The following is a 15,304-nucleotide window of genomic DNA, read 5'->3' on the forward strand; positions in this document are numbered from 1 at the left end:
GTGGCAGTCTTTCCAATGCAAAGGTACTGTATGCCCAGTTTCAAATACAATTAGTATGAATTTGCCAAACAAGGCACCGGGATCATGACAGTGCATTTGTATGTGGTCATAATTCCTACAAGACACTCTCAGATATGCCATGAGATGTCAAGCACAAAGGTTCTACATTCCATTGACCTGTTCTGCCTTTTGTACACAATTCAATTTTAAGATGTTGTCCAACTCATTTAATTGTTCTTCAATTGAAAGATTTGTGAAATGAGATGCATGAAATTAGCGCAAGGATAATGAACCACAAAACAGCAGCCTTGTTTCTCGAAAAATTTCAGCTCTGGAAGGACAAAAAGAGCCCGGTTAGCTCAGTCGGTAGAGCATGAGACTTTTAATCTCAGGGTCGTGGGTTCAAGTCCCACATTAGGCGTACAGCTCATCCTATGCAGCATATTCAAATTCATACATAATGCATGCACAGTTTTGAATAGAATTTGTTTAAACTTGCAAAACAGGTCCACAGGATCATGGCGGTGCATTTGTATGTGGTCATACTTCCCACAAGACCTTCTCAGATTAGCTATGAGATGTCAAGCACAAAGGTTCTACATTCCATTGACCTGTTCTGCCTTTTGTACACAATTCAATTTTAAGATGTTGTCCAACTCACTTAATTGTTCTTCAATTAAAAGATTTGTGAAATGAGATGCATGAAATTAGCGCAAGAATAATGAACCACAAAACAACAGCCTTGTTTCTCGAAAAATTTCAGCTCTGGAAGGACAAAAAGAGCCCGGTTAGCTCAGTCGGTAGAGCATGAGACTCTTAATCTCAGGGTCGTGGGTTCAAGTCCCACATTGGGCGTACAGCTCATCCTATGCAGCATATTCAGATTCATACATAATGCATGCACAGTTTTGAATAGAATTTGTTTAAACTTGCAAAACAGGTCCACGGGATCATGGCGGTGCATTTGTATGTGGTCATATTTCCTACAAGACACTCTCAGATATGCCATGAGATGTCAAGCACAAAGGTTCTACATTCCAATGACCTGTTCTGCCTTTTGTACACAATTCAATTTTAAGATGTTGTCCAACTCACTTAATTGTTCTTCAATTAAAAGATTTGTGAAATGAGATGCATGAAATTAGCGCAAGAATAATGAACCACAAAACAACAGCCTTGTTTCTCGAAAAATTTCAGCTCTGGAAGGACAAAAAGAGCCCGGTTAGCTCAGTCGGTAGAGCATGAGACTCTTAATCTCAGGGTCGTGGGTTCAAGTCCCACATTGGGCGTACAGCTCATCCTATGCAGCATATTCAGATTCATACATAATGCATGCACAGTTTTGAATAGAATTTGTTTAAACTTGCAAAACAGGTCCACGGGATCATGGCGGTGCATTTGTATGTGGTCATATTTCCTACAAGACACTCTCAGATATGCCATGAGATGTCAAGCACAAAGGTTCTACATTCCAATGACCTGTTCTGCCTTTTGTACACAATTCAATTTTAAGATGTTGTCCAACTCATTTAATTGTTCTTCAATTGAAAGATTTGTGAAATGAGATGCATGAAATTAGCGCAAGGATAATGAACCACAAAACAACAGCCTTGTTTCTCGAAAAATTTCAGCTCTGGAAGGACAAAAAGAGCCCGGTTAGCTCAGTCGGTAGAGCATGAGACTTTTAATCTCAGGGTCGTGGGTTCAAGTCCCACATTGGGCGTACAGCTCATCCTATGCAGCATATTCAAATTCATACATAATGCATGCACAGTTTTGAATAGAATTTGTTTAAACTTGCAAAACAGGTCCACAGGATCATGGCGGTGCATTTGTATGTGGTCATACTTCCCACAAGACCTTCTCAGATTGGCTATGAGATGTCAAGCACAAAGGTTCTACATTCCATTGACCTGTTCTGCCTTTTGTACACAATTCAATTTTAAGATGTTGTCCAACTCATTTAATTGTTCTTCAATTGAAAGATTTGTGAAATGAGATGCATGAAATTAGCGCAAGGATAATGAACCACAAAACAACAGCCTTGTTTCTCGAAAAATTTCAGCTCTGGAAAGACAAAAATAGCCCGGTTAGCTCAGTCGGTAGAGCATGAGACTTTTAATCTCAGGGTCGTGGGTTCAAGTCCCACATTGGGCGTACAGCTCATCCTATGCAGCATATTCAGATTCATACATAATGCATGCACAGTTTTGAATAGAATTTGTTTAAACTTGCAAAACAGGTCCACGGGATCATGGCGGTGCATTTGTATGTGGTCATACTTCCCACAAGACCTTCTCAGATTAGCTATGAGATGTCAAGCACAAAAGTTCTACATTCCATTCACCTGTTCTGCCTTTTGTACACAATTCAATTTTAAGATGTTGTCCAACTCATTTAATTGTTCTTCAATTGAAAGATTTGTGAAATGAAATGCATGAAATTAGCGCAAGGATAATGAACCACAAAACAACAGCCTTGTTTCTCGAAAAATTTCAGCTCTGGGAGTACAAAAAGAGCCCGGTTAGCTCAGTCGGTAGAGCATGAGACTTTTAATCTCAGGGTCGTGGGTTCAAGTCCCACATTGGGCGTACAGCTCATCCTATGCAGCATATTCAGATTCATACATAATGCATGCAGAGTTTTGAATAGAATTTGTTTAAACTTGCAAAACAGGTCCACGGGATCATGGCGGTGCATTTGTATGTGGTCATATTTCCCACAAGACCTTCTCAGATTAGCTATGAGATGTCAAGCACAAAAGTTCTACATTCCATTCACCTGTTCTGCCTTTTGTACACAATTCAATTTTAAGATGTTGTCCAACTCACTTAATTGTTCTTCAATTAAAAGATTTGTGAAATGAGATGCATGAAATTAGCGCAAGAATAATGAACCACAAAACAACAGCCTTGTTTCTTGAAAAATTTCAGCTCTGGAAAGACAAAAAGAGCCCGGTTAGCTCAGTCGGTAGAGCATGAGACTCTTAATCTCAGGGTCGTGGGTTCGAGCCCCACATTGGGCGCAGAGCTTAATCTTTGGAGCTGTCTGTGGCAGTCTTTCCAATGCAAAGGTACTGTATGCCCAGTTTCAAATACAATTGGTATGAATTTGCCAAACAAGTCACCGGGATCATGACAGTGCATTTGTATGTGGTCATATTTCCTACAAGACACTCTCAGATATGCCATGAGATGTCAAGCACAAAGGTTCTACATTCCATTCACCTGTTCTGCCTTTTGTACACAATTCAATTTTAAGATGTTGTCCAACTCATTTAATTGTTCTTCAATTGAAAGATTTGTGAAATGAGATGCATGAAATTAGCGCAAGGATAATGAACCACAAAACAACAGCCTTGTTTCTCGAAAAATTTCAGCTCTGGAAAGACAAAAATAGCCCGGTTAGCTCAGTCGGTAGAGCATGAGACTTTTAATCTCAGGGTCGTGGGTTCAAGTCCCACATTGGGCGTACAGCTCATCCTATGCAGCATATTCAGATTCATACATCATGCATGCAGAGTTTTGAATAGAATTTGTTTAAACTTGCAAAACAGGTCCACGGGATCATGGCGGTGCATTTGTATGTGGTCATACTTCCGACAAGACACTCTCAGATATGCCATGAGATGTCAAGCACAAAGGTTCTACATTCCATTGACCTGTTCTGCCTTTTGTACACAATTCAATTTTAAGATGTTGTCCAACTCATTTAATTGTTCTTCAATTGAAAGATTTGTGAAATGAGATGCATGAAATTAGCGCAAGGATAATGAACCACAAAACAACAGCCTTGTTTCTCGAAAAATTTCAGCTCTGGAAAGACAAAAAGAGCTCGGTTAGCTCAGTCGGTAGAGCATGAGACTTTTAATCTCAGGGTCGTGGGTTCAAGTCCCACATTGGGCGTACAGCTCATCCTATGCAGCATATTCAGATTCATACATAATGCATGCACAGTTTTGAATAGAATTTGTTTAAACTTGCAAAACAGGTCCACGGGATCATGGCGGTGCATTTGTATGTGGTCATACTTCCCACAAGACCTTCTCAGATTAGTTATGAGATGTCAAGCACAAAAGTTCTACATTCCATTCACCTGTTCTGCCTTTTGTACACAATTCAATTTTAAGATGTTGTCCAACTCATTTAATTGTTCTTCAATTGAAAGATTTGTGAAATGAGATGCATGAAATTAGCGCAAGGATAATGAACCACAAAACAACAGCCTTGTTTCTCGAAAAATTTCAGCTCTGGAAAGACAAAAAGAGCCCGGTTAGCTCAGTCGGTAGAGCATGAGACTTTTAATCTCAGGGTCGTGGGTTCAAGTCCCACATTGGGCGTACAGCTCATCCTATGCAGCATATTCAGATTCATACATAATGCATGCAGAGTTTTGAATAGAATTTGTTTAAACTTACAAAACAGGTCCACGGGATCATGGCGGTGCATTTGTATGTGGTCATACTTCCCACAAGACCTTCTCAGATTAGCTATGAGATGTCAAGCACAAAGGTTCTACGTTCCATTGACCTGTTCTGCCTTTTGTACACAATTCAATTTTAAGATGTTGTCCAACTCACTTAATTGTTCTTCAATTAAAAGATTTGTGAAATGAGATGCATGAAATTAGCGCAAGAATAATGAACCACAAAACAACAGCCTTGTTTCTCGAAAAATTTCAGCTCTGGAAAGACAAAAAGAGCCCGGTTAGCTCAGTCGGTAGAGCATGAGACTCTTAATCTCAGGGTCGTGGGTTCGAGCCCCACATTGGGCGCAGAGCTTAATCTTTGGAGCTGTCTGTGGCAGTCTTTCCAATGCAAAGGTACTGTATGCCCAGTTTCAAATACAATTGGTATGAATTTGCCAAACAAGGCACCGGGATCATGACGGTGCATTTGTATGTGGTCATATTTCCTACAAGACACTGTCAGATATGCCATGAGATGTCAAGCACAAAGGTTCTACATTCCCTTCACCTGTTCTGCCTTTTGTACACAATTCAATTTTAAGATGTTGTCCAACTCATTTAATTGTTCTTTAATTGAAAGATTTGTGAAATGAGATGCATGAAATTAGCGCAAGGATAATGAACCACAAAACAACAGCCTTGTTTCTCGAAAAATTTCAGCTCTGGAAAGACAAAAAGAGCCCGGTTAGCTCAGTCGGTAGAGCATGAGACTTTTAATCTCAGGGTCGTGGGTTCAAGTCCCACATTGGGTGTACAGCTCATCCTATGCAGCATATTCAGATTCATACATAATGCATGCAGAGTTTTGAATAGAATTTGTTTAAACTTGCAAAACAGGTCCACGGGATCATGGCGGTGCATTTGTATGTGGTCATACTTCCGACAAGACACTCTCAGATATGCCATGAGATGTCAAGCACAAAGGTTCTACATTCCATTGACCTGTTCTGCCTTTTGTACACAATTCAATTTTAAGATGTTGTCCAACTCATTTAATTGTTCTTCAATTGAAAGATTTGTGAAATGAGATGCATGAAATTAGCGCAAGGATAATGAACCACAAAACAACAGCCTTGTTTCTCGAAAAATTTCAGCTCTGGAAAGACAAAAAGAGCCCGGTTAGCTCAGTCGGTAGAGCATGAGACTCTTAATCTCAGGGTCGTGGGTTCGAGCCCCACATTGGGCGCAGAGCTTAATCTTTGGAGCTGTCTGTGGCAGTCTTTCCAATGCAAAGGTACTGTATGCCCAGTTTCAAATACAATTGGTATGAATTTGCCAAACAAGGCACCGGGATCATGACGGTGCATTTGTATGTGGTCATATTTCCTACAAGACACTCTCAGATATGCCATGAGATGTCAAGCACAAAGGTTCTACATTCCATTCACCTGTTCTGCCTTTTGTACACAATTCAATTTTAAGATGTTGTCCAACTCATTTAATTGTTCTTCAATTGAAAGATTTGTGAAATGAGATGCATGAAATTAGCGCAAGGATAATGAACCACAAAACAACAGCCTTGTTTCTCGAAAAATTTCAGCTCTGGAACGACAATAAGAGCCCGGTTAGCTCAGTCGGTAGAGCATGAGACTTTTAATCTCAGGGTCGTGGGTTCAAGTCCCACATTGGGCGTACAGCTCATCCTATGCAGCATATTCAGATTCATACATAATGCATGCAGAGTTTTGAATAGAATTTGTTTAAACTTGCAAAACAGGTCCACGGGATCATGGCGGTGCATTTGTATGTGGTCATACTTCCCACAAGACCTTCTCAGATTAGCAATGAGATGTCAAGCACAAAAGTTCTACATTCCATTCACCTGTTCTGCCTTTTGTACACAATTCAATTTTAAGATGTTGTCCAACTCATTTAATTGTTCTTCAATTGAAAGATTTGTGAAATGAGATGCATGAAATTAGCGCAAGGATAATGAACCACAAAACAACAGCCTTGTTTCTCGAAAAATTTCAGCTCTGGAAAGACGAAAGGAGCCCGGTTAGCTCAGTCGGTAGAGCATGAGACTTTTAATCTCAGGGTCGTGGGTTCAACTCCCACATTGGGCGTACAGCTCATCCTATGCAGCATGTTCAGATTCATACATAATGCATGCACAGTTTTGAATAGAATTTGTTTGAATTTGCAAAACAGGTCCACGGGATCATGGCGGTGCATTTGTATGTGGTCATACTTCCCACAAGATCTTCTCAGATTAGCTATGAGATGTCAAGCACAAAGGTTCTACATTCCATTCACCTGTTCTGCCTTTTGTACACAATTCAATTTTAAGATGTTGTCCAACTCATTTAATTGTTCCTCAATTGAAAGATTTGTGAAATGAGATGCATGAAATTAGCGCAAGGATAATGAACCACAAAACAACAGCCTTGTTTCTCGAAAAATTTCAGCTCTGGAAAGACAAAAAGAGCCCGGTTAGCTCAGTCGGTAGAGCATGAAACTTTTAATCTCAGGGTCGTGGGTTCAAGTCCCACATTGGGCGTACAGCTCATCCTATGCAGCATATTCAGATTCATACATAATGCATGCACAGTTTTGAATAGAATTTGTTTAAACTTACAAAACAGGTCCATGGGATCATGGCGGTGCATTTGTATGTGGTCATACTTCCGACAAGACACTCTCAGATATGCCATGAGATGTCAAGCACAAAGGTTCTACATTCCATTGACCTGTTCTGCCTTTTGTACACAATTCAATTTTAAGATGTTGTCCAACTCATTTAATTGTTCTTCAATTGAAAGATTTGTGAAATGAGATGCATGAAATTAGCGCAAGGATAATGAACCACAAAACAACAGCCTTGTTTCTCGAAAAATTTCAGCTCTGGAAGGACAAAAAGAGCCCGGTTAGCTCAGTCGGTAGAGCATGAGACTCTTAATCTCAGGGTCGTGGGTTCGAGCCCCACATTGGGCGCAGAGCTTAATCTTTGGAGCTGTCTGTGGCAGTCTTTCCAATGCAAAGGTACTGTATGCCCAGTTTCAAATACAATTGGTATGAATTTGCCAAACAAGGCACCGGGATCATGACGGTGCATTTGTATGTGGTCATAATTCCGACAAGACACTCTCAGATATGCCATGAGATGTCAAGCACAAAGGTTCTACATTCCATTCACCTGTTCTGCCTTTTGTACACAATTCAATTTTAAGATGTTGTCCAACTCATTTAATTGTTCTTCAATTGAAAGATTTGTGAAATGAGATGCATGAAATTAGCGCAAGGATAATGAACCGCAAAACAGCAGCATTGTTTCTCGAAAAATTTCAGCTCTGGAAGGACAAAAAGAGCCCGGTTAGCTCAGTCGGTAGAGCATGAGACTTTTAATCTCAGGGTCGTGGGTTCAAGTCCCACATTGGGCGTACAGCTCATCCTATGCAGCATATTCAAATTCATACATAATGCATGCACAGTTTTGAATAGAATTTGTTTAAACTTGCAAAACAGGTCCACAGGATCATGGCGGTGCATTTGTATGTGGTCATACTTCCCACAAGACCTTCTCAGATTAGCTATGAGATGTCAAGCCAAAGGTTCTACGTTCCATTGACCTGTTCTGCCTTTTGTACACAATTCAATTTTAAGATGTTGTCCAACTCACTTAATTGTTCTTCAATTAAAAGATTTGTGAAATGAGATGCATGAAATTAGCGCAAGAATAATGAACCACAAAACAACAGCCTTGTTTCTCGAAAAATTTCAGCTCTGGAAAGACAAAAAGAGCCCGGTTAGCTCAGTCGGTAGAGCATGAGACTTTTAATCTCAGGGTCGTGGGTTCAAGTCCCACATTGGGCGTACAGCTCATCCTATGCAGCATATTCAGATTCATACATAATGCATGCACAGTTTTGAATAGAATTTGTTTAAACTTGCAAAACAGGTCCACGGGATCATGGCGGTGCATTTGTATGTGGTCATACTTCCCACAAGACCTTCTCAGATTAGCTATGAGATGTCAAGCACAAAAGTTCTACATTCCATTCACCTGTTCTGCCTTTTGTACACAATTCAATTTTAAGATGTTGTCCAACTCATTTAATTGTTCTTCAATTGAAAGATTTGTGAAATGAGATGCATGAAATTAGCGCAAGGATAATGAACCACAAAACAACAGCCTTGTTTCTCGAAAAATTTCAGCTCTGGAAAGACAAAAAGAGCCCGGTTAGCTCAGTCGGTAGAGCATGAGACTTTTAATCTCAGGGTCGTGGGTTCAAGTCCCACATTGGGCGTACAGCTCATCCTATGCAGCATATTCAGATTCATACATAATGCATGCAGAGTTTTGAATAGAATTTGTTTAAACTTGCAAAACAGGTCCACGGGATCATGGCGGTGCATTTGTATGTGGTCATACTTCCGACAAGACACTCTCAGATATGCCATGAGATGTCAAGCACAAAGGTTCTACATTCCATTGACCTGTTCTGCCTTTTGTACACAATTCAATTTTAAGATGTTGTCCAACTCATTTAATTGTTCTTCAATTGAAAGATTTGTGAAATGAGATGCATGAAATTAGCGCAAGGATAATGAACCACAAAACAACAGCCTTGTTTCTCGAAAAATTTCAGCTCTGGAAAGACAAAAAGAGCCCGGTTAGCTCAGTCGGTAGAGCATGAGACTTTTAATCTCAGGGTCGTGGGTTCAAGTCCCACATTGGGCGTACAGCTCATCCTATGCAGCATATTCAGATTCATACATAATGCATGCACAGTTTTGAATATAATTTGTTTAAACTTGCAAAACAGGTCCACGGGATCATGGCGGTGCATTTGTATGTGGTCATACTTCCCACAAGACCTTCTCAGATTAGCTATGAGATGTCAAGCACAAAAGTTCTACATTCCATTGACCTGTTCTGCCTTTTGTACACAATTCAATTTTAAGATGTTGTCCAACTCATTTAATTGTTCTTCAATTGAAAGATTTGTGAAATGAGATGCATGAAATTAGCGCAAGGATAATGAACCACAAAACAACAGCCTTGTTTCTCGAAAAATTTCAGCTCTGGAAGGCCAAAAAGAGTCCGGTTAGCTCAGTCGGTAGAGCATGAGACTTTTAAACTCAGGGTCGTGGGTTCAAGTCCCACATTGGGCGTACAGCTCATCCTATGCAGCATATTCTGATTCATACATAATGCATGCACAGTTTTGAATAGAATTTGTTTAAACTTACAAAACAGGTCCACGGGATCATGGCGGTGCATTTGTATGTGGTCATACTTCCGACAAGACACTCTCAGATATGCCATGAGATGTCAAGCACAAAGGTTCTACATTCCATTGACCTGTTCTGCCTTTTGTACACAATTCAATTTTAAGATGTTGTCCAACTCATTTAATTGTTCTTCAATTGAAAGATTTGTGAAATGAGATGCATGAAATTAGCGCAAGGATAATGAACCACAAAACAACAGCCTTGTTTCTCGAAAAATTTCAGCTCTGGAGAGACAAAAAGAGCCCGGTTAGCTCAGTCGGTAGAGCATGAGACTTTTAATCTCAGGGTCGTGGGTTCAAGTCCCACATTGGGTGTACAGCTCATCCTATGCAGCATATTCAGATTCATACATAATGCATGCAGAGTTTTGAATAGAATTTGTTTAAACTTGCAAAACAGGTCCACAGGATCATGGCGGTGCATTTGTATGTGGTCATACTTCCGACAAGACACTCTCAGATATGCCATGAGATGTCAAGCACAAAGGTTCTACATTCCATTGACCTGTTCTGCCTTTTGTACACAATTCAATTTTAAGATGTTGTCCAACTCATTTAATTGTTCTTCAATTGAAAGATTTGTGAAATGAGATGCATGAAATTAGCGCAAGGATAATGAACCACAAAACAACAGCCTTGTTTCTCGAAAAATTTCAGCTCTGGAAAGACAAAAAGAGCCCGGTTAGCTCAGTCGGTAGAGCATGAGACTTTTAATCTCAGGGTCGTGGGTTCAAGTCCCACATTGGGCGTACAGCTTATCCTATGCAGCATATTCAGATTCATACATAATGCATGCAGAGTTTTGAATAGAATTTGTTTAAACTTGCAAAACAGGTCCACGGGATCATGGCGGTGCATTTGTATGTGGTCATACTTCCCACAAGACCTTCTCAGATTAGCTATGAGATGTCAAGCACAAAAGTTCTACATTCCATTGACCTGTTCTGCCTTTTGTACACAATTCAAATTTATGATGTTGTCCAACTCATTTAAATGTTCTTCAATTGAAAGATTTGTGAAATGAGATGCATGAAATTAGCGCAAGGATAATGAACCACAAAACAACAGCCTTGTTTCTCGAAAAATTTCAGCTCTGGAAAGAGAAAAAGAGCCCGGTTAGCTCAGTCGGTAGAGCATGAGACTTTTAATCTCAGGGTCGTGGGTTCAAGTCCCACATTGGGCGTACAGCTTATCCTATGCAGCATATTCAGATTCATACATAATGCATGCAGAGTTTTGAATATAATTTGTTTAAACTTGCAAAACAGGTCCACGGGATCATGGCGGTGCATTTGTATGTGGTCATACTTCCCACAAGACCTTCTCAGATTAGCTATGAGATGTCAAGCACAGAAGTTCTACATTCCATTGACCTGTTCTGCCTTTTGTACACAATTCAATTTTAAGATGTTGTCCAACTCATTTAATTGTTCTTCAATTGAAAGATTTGTGAAATGAGATGCATGAAATTAGCGCAAGGATAATGAACCACAAAACAACAGCCTTGTTTCTCGAAAAATTTCAGCTCTGGAAAGACAAAAAGAGCCCGGTTAGCTCAGTCGGTAGAGCATGAGACTTTTAATCTCAGGGTCGTGGGTTCAAGTCCCACATTGGGCGTACAGCTCATCCTATGCAGCATATTCAGATTCATACATAATGCATGCAGAGTTTTGAATAGAATTTGTTTAAACTTACAAAACAGGTCCACGGGATCATGGCGGTGCATTTGTATGTGGTCATACTGCCGACAAGACACTCTCAGATATGCCATGAGATGTCAAGCACAAAGTTTCTACATTCCATTGACCTGTTCTGCCTTTTGTACACAATTCAATTTTAAGATGTTGTCCAACTCATTTAATTGTTCTTCAATTGAAAGATTTGTGAAATGAGATGCATGAAATTAGCGCAAGGATAATGAACCACAAAACAACAGCCTTGTTTCTCGAAAAATTTCAGCTCTGGAAGGCCAAAAAGAGTCCGGTTAGCTCAGTCGGTAGAGCATGAGACTTTTAAACTCAGGGTCGTGGGTTCAAGTCCCACATTGGGCGTACAGCTCATCCTATGCAGCATATTCTGATTCATACATAATGCATGCACAGTTTTGAATAGAATTTGTTTAAACTTACAAAACAGGTCCACGGGATCATGGCGGTGCATTTGTATGTGGTCATACTTCCGACAAGACACTCTCAGATATGCCATGAGATGTCAAGCACAAAGGTTCTACATTCCATTGACCTGTTCTGCCTTTTGTACACAATTCAATTTTAAGATGTTGTCCAACTCATTTAATTGTTCTTCAATTGAAAGATTTGTGAAATGAGATGCATGAAATTAGCGCAAGGATAATGAACCACAAAACAACAGCCTTGTTTCTCGAAAAATTTCAGCTCTGGAAAGACAAAAAGAGCCCGGTTAGCTCAGTCGGTAGAGCATGAGACTTTTAATCTCAGGGTCGTGGGTTCAAGTCCCACATTGGGTGTACAGCTCATCCTATGCAGCATATTCAGATTCATACATAATGCATGCAGAGTTTTGAATAGAATTTGTTTAAACTTGCAAAACAGGTCCACAGGATCATGGCGGTGCATTTGTATGTGGTCATACTTCCGACAAGACACTCTCAGATATGCCATGAGATGTCAAGCACAAAGGTTCTACATTCCATTGACCTGTTCTGCCTTTTGTACACAATTCAATTTTAAGATGTTGTCCAACTCATTTAATTGTTCTTCAATTGAAAGATTTGTGAAATGAGATGCATGAAATTAGCGCAAGGATAATGAACCACAAAACAACAGCCTTGTTTCTCGAAAAATTTCAGCTCTGGAAAGACAAAAAGAGCCCGGTTAGCTCAGTCGGTAGAGCATGAGACTTTTAATCTCAGGGTCGTGGGTTCAAGTCCCACATTGGGCGTACAGCTTATCCTATGCAGCATATTCAGATTCATACATAATGCATGCAGAGTTTTGAATATAATTTGTTTAAACTTGCAAAACAGGTCCACGGGATCATGGCGGTGCATTTGTATGTGGTCATACTTCCCACAAGACCTTCTCAGATTAGCTATGAGATGTCAAGCACAAAAGTTCTACATTCCATTGACCTGTTCTGCCTTTTGTACACAATTCAAATTTATGATGTTGTCCAACTCATTTAAATGTTCTTCAATTGAAAGATTTGTGAAATGAGATGCATGAAATTAGCGCAAGGATAATGAACCACAAAACAACAGCCTTGTTTCTCGAAAAATTTCAGCTCTGGAAAGAGAAAAAGAGCCTGGTTAGCTCAGTCGGTAGAGCATGAGACTTTTAATCTCAGGGTCGTGGGTTCAAGTCCCACATTGGGCGTACAGCTTATCCTATGCAGCATATTCAGATTCATACATAATGCATGCAGAGTTTTGAATAGAATTTGTTTAAACTTGCAAAACAGGTCCACGGGATCATGGCGGTGCATTTGTATGTGGTCATACTTCCCACAAGACCTTCTCAGATTAGCTATGAGATGTCAAGCACAAAAGTTCTACATTCCATTGACCTGTTCTGCCTTTTGTACACAATTCAAATTTATGATGTTGTCCAACTCATTTAATTGTTCTTCAATTGAAAGATTTGTGAAATGAGATGCATGAAATTAGCGCAAGGATAATGAACCACAAAACAACAGCCTTGTTTCTCGAAAAATTTCAGCTCTGGAAAGACAAAAAGAGCCCGGTTAGCTCAGTCGGTAGAGCATGAGACTTTTAATCTCAGGGTCGTGGGTTCAAGTCCCACATTGGGCGTACAGCTCATCCTATGCAGCATATTCAGATTCATACATAATGCATGCACAGTTTTGAATAGAATTTGTTTAAACTTGCAAAACAGGTCCACGGGATCATGGCGGTGCATTTGTATGTGGTCATACTTCCCACAAGACCTTCTCAGATTAGCTATGAGATGTCAAGCACAAAAGTTCTACATTTCATTCACCTGTTCTGCCTTTTGTACACAATTCAATTTTAAGATGTTGTCCAACTCACTTAATTGTTCTTCAATTGAAAGATTTGTAAAATGAGATGCATGAAATTAGCGCAAGGATAATGAACCACAAAACAACAGCCTTGTTTCTCGAAAAATTTCAGCTCTGGAAAGACAAAAAGAGCCCGGTTAGCTCAGTCGGTAGAGCATGAGACATTTAATCTCAGGGTCGTGGGTTCAAGTCCCACATTGGGCATACAGCTCATCCTATGCAGCATATTCACATTCATACATAATGCATGCACAGTTTTGAATAGAATTTGTTTAAACTTGCAAAACAGGTCCACGGGATCATGGCGGTGCATTTGTATGTGGTCATACTTCCCACAAGACCTTCTCAGATTAGCAATGAGATGTCAAGCACAAAAGTTCTACATTCCATTGACCTGTTCTGCCTTTTGTACACAATTCAATTTTAAGATGTTGTCCAACTCACTTAATTGTTCTTCAATTGAAAGATTTGTGAAATGAGATGCATGAAATTAGCGCAAGGATAATGAACCACAAAACAACAGCCTTGTTTCTCGAAAAATTTCAGCTCTGGAAAGACAAAAAGAGCCCGGTTAGCTCAGTTGGTAGAGCATGAGACCTTTAATCTCAGGGTTGTGGGTTCAAGTCCCACATTGGGCGTACAGCTCATCCTATGCAGCATATTCAGATTCATACATAATGCATGCACAGTTTTGAATATAATTTGTTTAAACTTGCAAAACAGGTCCACGGGATCATGGCGGTGCATTTGTATGTGGTCATACTTCCCACAAGACCTTCTCAGATTAGCTATGAGATGTCAAGCACAAAAGTTCTACATTCCATTGACCTGTTCTGCCTTTTGTACACAATTCAATTTTAAGATGTTGTCCAACTCATTTAATTGTTCTTCAATTGAAAGATTTGTGAAATGAGATGCATGAAATTAGCGCAAGGATAATGAACCACAAAACAACAGCCTTGTTTCTCGAAAAATTTCAGCTCTGGAAAGACAAAAAGAGCCCGGTTAGCTCAGTCGGTAGAGCATGAGACTTTTAATCTCAGGGTCGTGGGTTCAAGTCCCACATTGGGCGTACAGCTCATCCTATGCAGCATATTCAGATTCATACATAATGCATGCAGAGTTTTGAATAGAATTTGTTTAAACTTACAAAACAGGTCCACGGGATCATGGCGGTGCATTTGTATGTGGTCATACTGCCGACAAGACACTCTCAGATATGCCATGAGATGTCAAGCACAAAGTTTCTACATTCCATTGACCTGTTCTGCCTTTTGTACACAATTCAATTTTAAGATGTTGTCCAACTCATTTAATTGTTCTTCAATTGAAAGATTTGTGAAATGAGATGCATGAAATTAGCGCAAGGATAATGAACCACAAAACAACAGCCTTGTTTCTCGAAAAATTTCAGCTCTGGAAGGCCAAAAAGAGTCCGGTTAGCTCAGTCGGTAGAGCATGAGACTTTTAAACTCAGGGTCGTGGGTTCAAGTCCCACATTGGGCGTACAGCTCATCCTATGCAGCATATTCTGATTCATACATAATGCATGCACAGTTTTGAATAGAATTTGTTTAAACTTACAA

The 15,304-nt window shown here is 39.9% G+C and overlaps 22 non-coding genes across 22 annotated transcripts; all 22 read left to right on the forward strand.

Annotated features, from left to right (window-relative positions):
* The first annotated feature begins 782 nt into the window (after positions 1–782).
* On the forward strand, positions 783–855 carry trnak-cuu (transfer RNA lysine (anticodon CUU)). Its single transcript has one exon. It is a non-coding gene; the product is annotated as a tRNA-Lys (tRNA).
* A 361-nt stretch (positions 856–1,216) lies between these two features.
* On the forward strand, positions 1,217–1,289 carry trnak-cuu (transfer RNA lysine (anticodon CUU)). Its single transcript has one exon. It is a non-coding gene; the product is annotated as a tRNA-Lys (tRNA).
* A 361-nt stretch (positions 1,290–1,650) lies between these two features.
* On the forward strand, positions 1,651–1,723 carry trnak-uuu (transfer RNA lysine (anticodon UUU)). Its single transcript has one exon. It is a non-coding gene; the product is annotated as a tRNA-Lys (tRNA).
* Positions 1,724–2,084: 361 nt separating this feature from the next.
* trnak-uuu (transfer RNA lysine (anticodon UUU)) lies at positions 2,085–2,157 on the forward strand. Its single transcript has one exon. It is a non-coding gene; the product is annotated as a tRNA-Lys (tRNA).
* A 361-nt stretch (positions 2,158–2,518) lies between these two features.
* On the forward strand, positions 2,519–2,591 carry trnak-uuu (transfer RNA lysine (anticodon UUU)). The gene has a single exon. It is a non-coding gene; the product is annotated as a tRNA-Lys (tRNA).
* Positions 2,592–2,952: 361 nt separating this feature from the next.
* Positions 2,953–3,025, forward strand: trnak-cuu (transfer RNA lysine (anticodon CUU)). Its single transcript has one exon. It is a non-coding gene; the product is annotated as a tRNA-Lys (tRNA).
* Positions 3,026–3,398: 373 nt separating this feature from the next.
* trnak-uuu (transfer RNA lysine (anticodon UUU)) lies at positions 3,399–3,471 on the forward strand. Its single transcript has one exon. It is a non-coding gene; the product is annotated as a tRNA-Lys (tRNA).
* A 795-nt stretch (positions 3,472–4,266) lies between these two features.
* On the forward strand, positions 4,267–4,339 carry trnak-uuu (transfer RNA lysine (anticodon UUU)). Its single transcript has one exon. It is a non-coding gene; the product is annotated as a tRNA-Lys (tRNA).
* A 361-nt stretch (positions 4,340–4,700) lies between these two features.
* On the forward strand, positions 4,701–4,773 carry trnak-cuu (transfer RNA lysine (anticodon CUU)). The gene has a single exon. It is a non-coding gene; the product is annotated as a tRNA-Lys (tRNA).
* Positions 4,774–5,580: 807 nt separating this feature from the next.
* On the forward strand, positions 5,581–5,653 carry trnak-cuu (transfer RNA lysine (anticodon CUU)). The gene has a single exon. It is a non-coding gene; the product is annotated as a tRNA-Lys (tRNA).
* Positions 5,654–6,026: 373 nt separating this feature from the next.
* trnak-uuu (transfer RNA lysine (anticodon UUU)) lies at positions 6,027–6,099 on the forward strand. The gene has a single exon. It is a non-coding gene; the product is annotated as a tRNA-Lys (tRNA).
* Positions 6,100–7,328: 1,229 nt separating this feature from the next.
* trnak-cuu (transfer RNA lysine (anticodon CUU)) lies at positions 7,329–7,401 on the forward strand. Its single transcript has one exon. It is a non-coding gene; the product is annotated as a tRNA-Lys (tRNA).
* A 373-nt stretch (positions 7,402–7,774) lies between these two features.
* trnak-uuu (transfer RNA lysine (anticodon UUU)) lies at positions 7,775–7,847 on the forward strand. Its single transcript has one exon. It is a non-coding gene; the product is annotated as a tRNA-Lys (tRNA).
* Positions 7,848–8,207: 360 nt separating this feature from the next.
* Positions 8,208–8,280, forward strand: trnak-uuu (transfer RNA lysine (anticodon UUU)). The gene has a single exon. It is a non-coding gene; the product is annotated as a tRNA-Lys (tRNA).
* Positions 8,281–8,641: 361 nt separating this feature from the next.
* On the forward strand, positions 8,642–8,714 carry trnak-uuu (transfer RNA lysine (anticodon UUU)). Its single transcript has one exon. It is a non-coding gene; the product is annotated as a tRNA-Lys (tRNA).
* A 361-nt stretch (positions 8,715–9,075) lies between these two features.
* On the forward strand, positions 9,076–9,148 carry trnak-uuu (transfer RNA lysine (anticodon UUU)). Its single transcript has one exon. It is a non-coding gene; the product is annotated as a tRNA-Lys (tRNA).
* Positions 9,149–10,377: 1,229 nt separating this feature from the next.
* Positions 10,378–10,450, forward strand: trnak-uuu (transfer RNA lysine (anticodon UUU)). Its single transcript has one exon. It is a non-coding gene; the product is annotated as a tRNA-Lys (tRNA).
* Positions 10,451–10,811: 361 nt separating this feature from the next.
* On the forward strand, positions 10,812–10,884 carry trnak-uuu (transfer RNA lysine (anticodon UUU)). Its single transcript has one exon. It is a non-coding gene; the product is annotated as a tRNA-Lys (tRNA).
* Positions 10,885–11,245: 361 nt separating this feature from the next.
* On the forward strand, positions 11,246–11,318 carry trnak-uuu (transfer RNA lysine (anticodon UUU)). Its single transcript has one exon. It is a non-coding gene; the product is annotated as a tRNA-Lys (tRNA).
* A 1,229-nt stretch (positions 11,319–12,547) lies between these two features.
* Positions 12,548–12,620, forward strand: trnak-uuu (transfer RNA lysine (anticodon UUU)). The gene has a single exon. It is a non-coding gene; the product is annotated as a tRNA-Lys (tRNA).
* A 795-nt stretch (positions 12,621–13,415) lies between these two features.
* Positions 13,416–13,488, forward strand: trnak-uuu (transfer RNA lysine (anticodon UUU)). The gene has a single exon. It is a non-coding gene; the product is annotated as a tRNA-Lys (tRNA).
* A 1,229-nt stretch (positions 13,489–14,717) lies between these two features.
* trnak-uuu (transfer RNA lysine (anticodon UUU)) lies at positions 14,718–14,790 on the forward strand. Its single transcript has one exon. It is a non-coding gene; the product is annotated as a tRNA-Lys (tRNA).
* Positions 14,791–15,304: the final 514 nt, after the last annotated feature.

Source organism: Scomber japonicus, chromosome 16 (assembly GCF_027409825.1).
Source record: "Scomber japonicus isolate fScoJap1 chromosome 16, fScoJap1.pri, whole genome shotgun sequence".
Taxonomy (NCBI): Eukaryota; Metazoa; Chordata; class Actinopteri; order Scombriformes; family Scombridae; genus Scomber; species Scomber japonicus.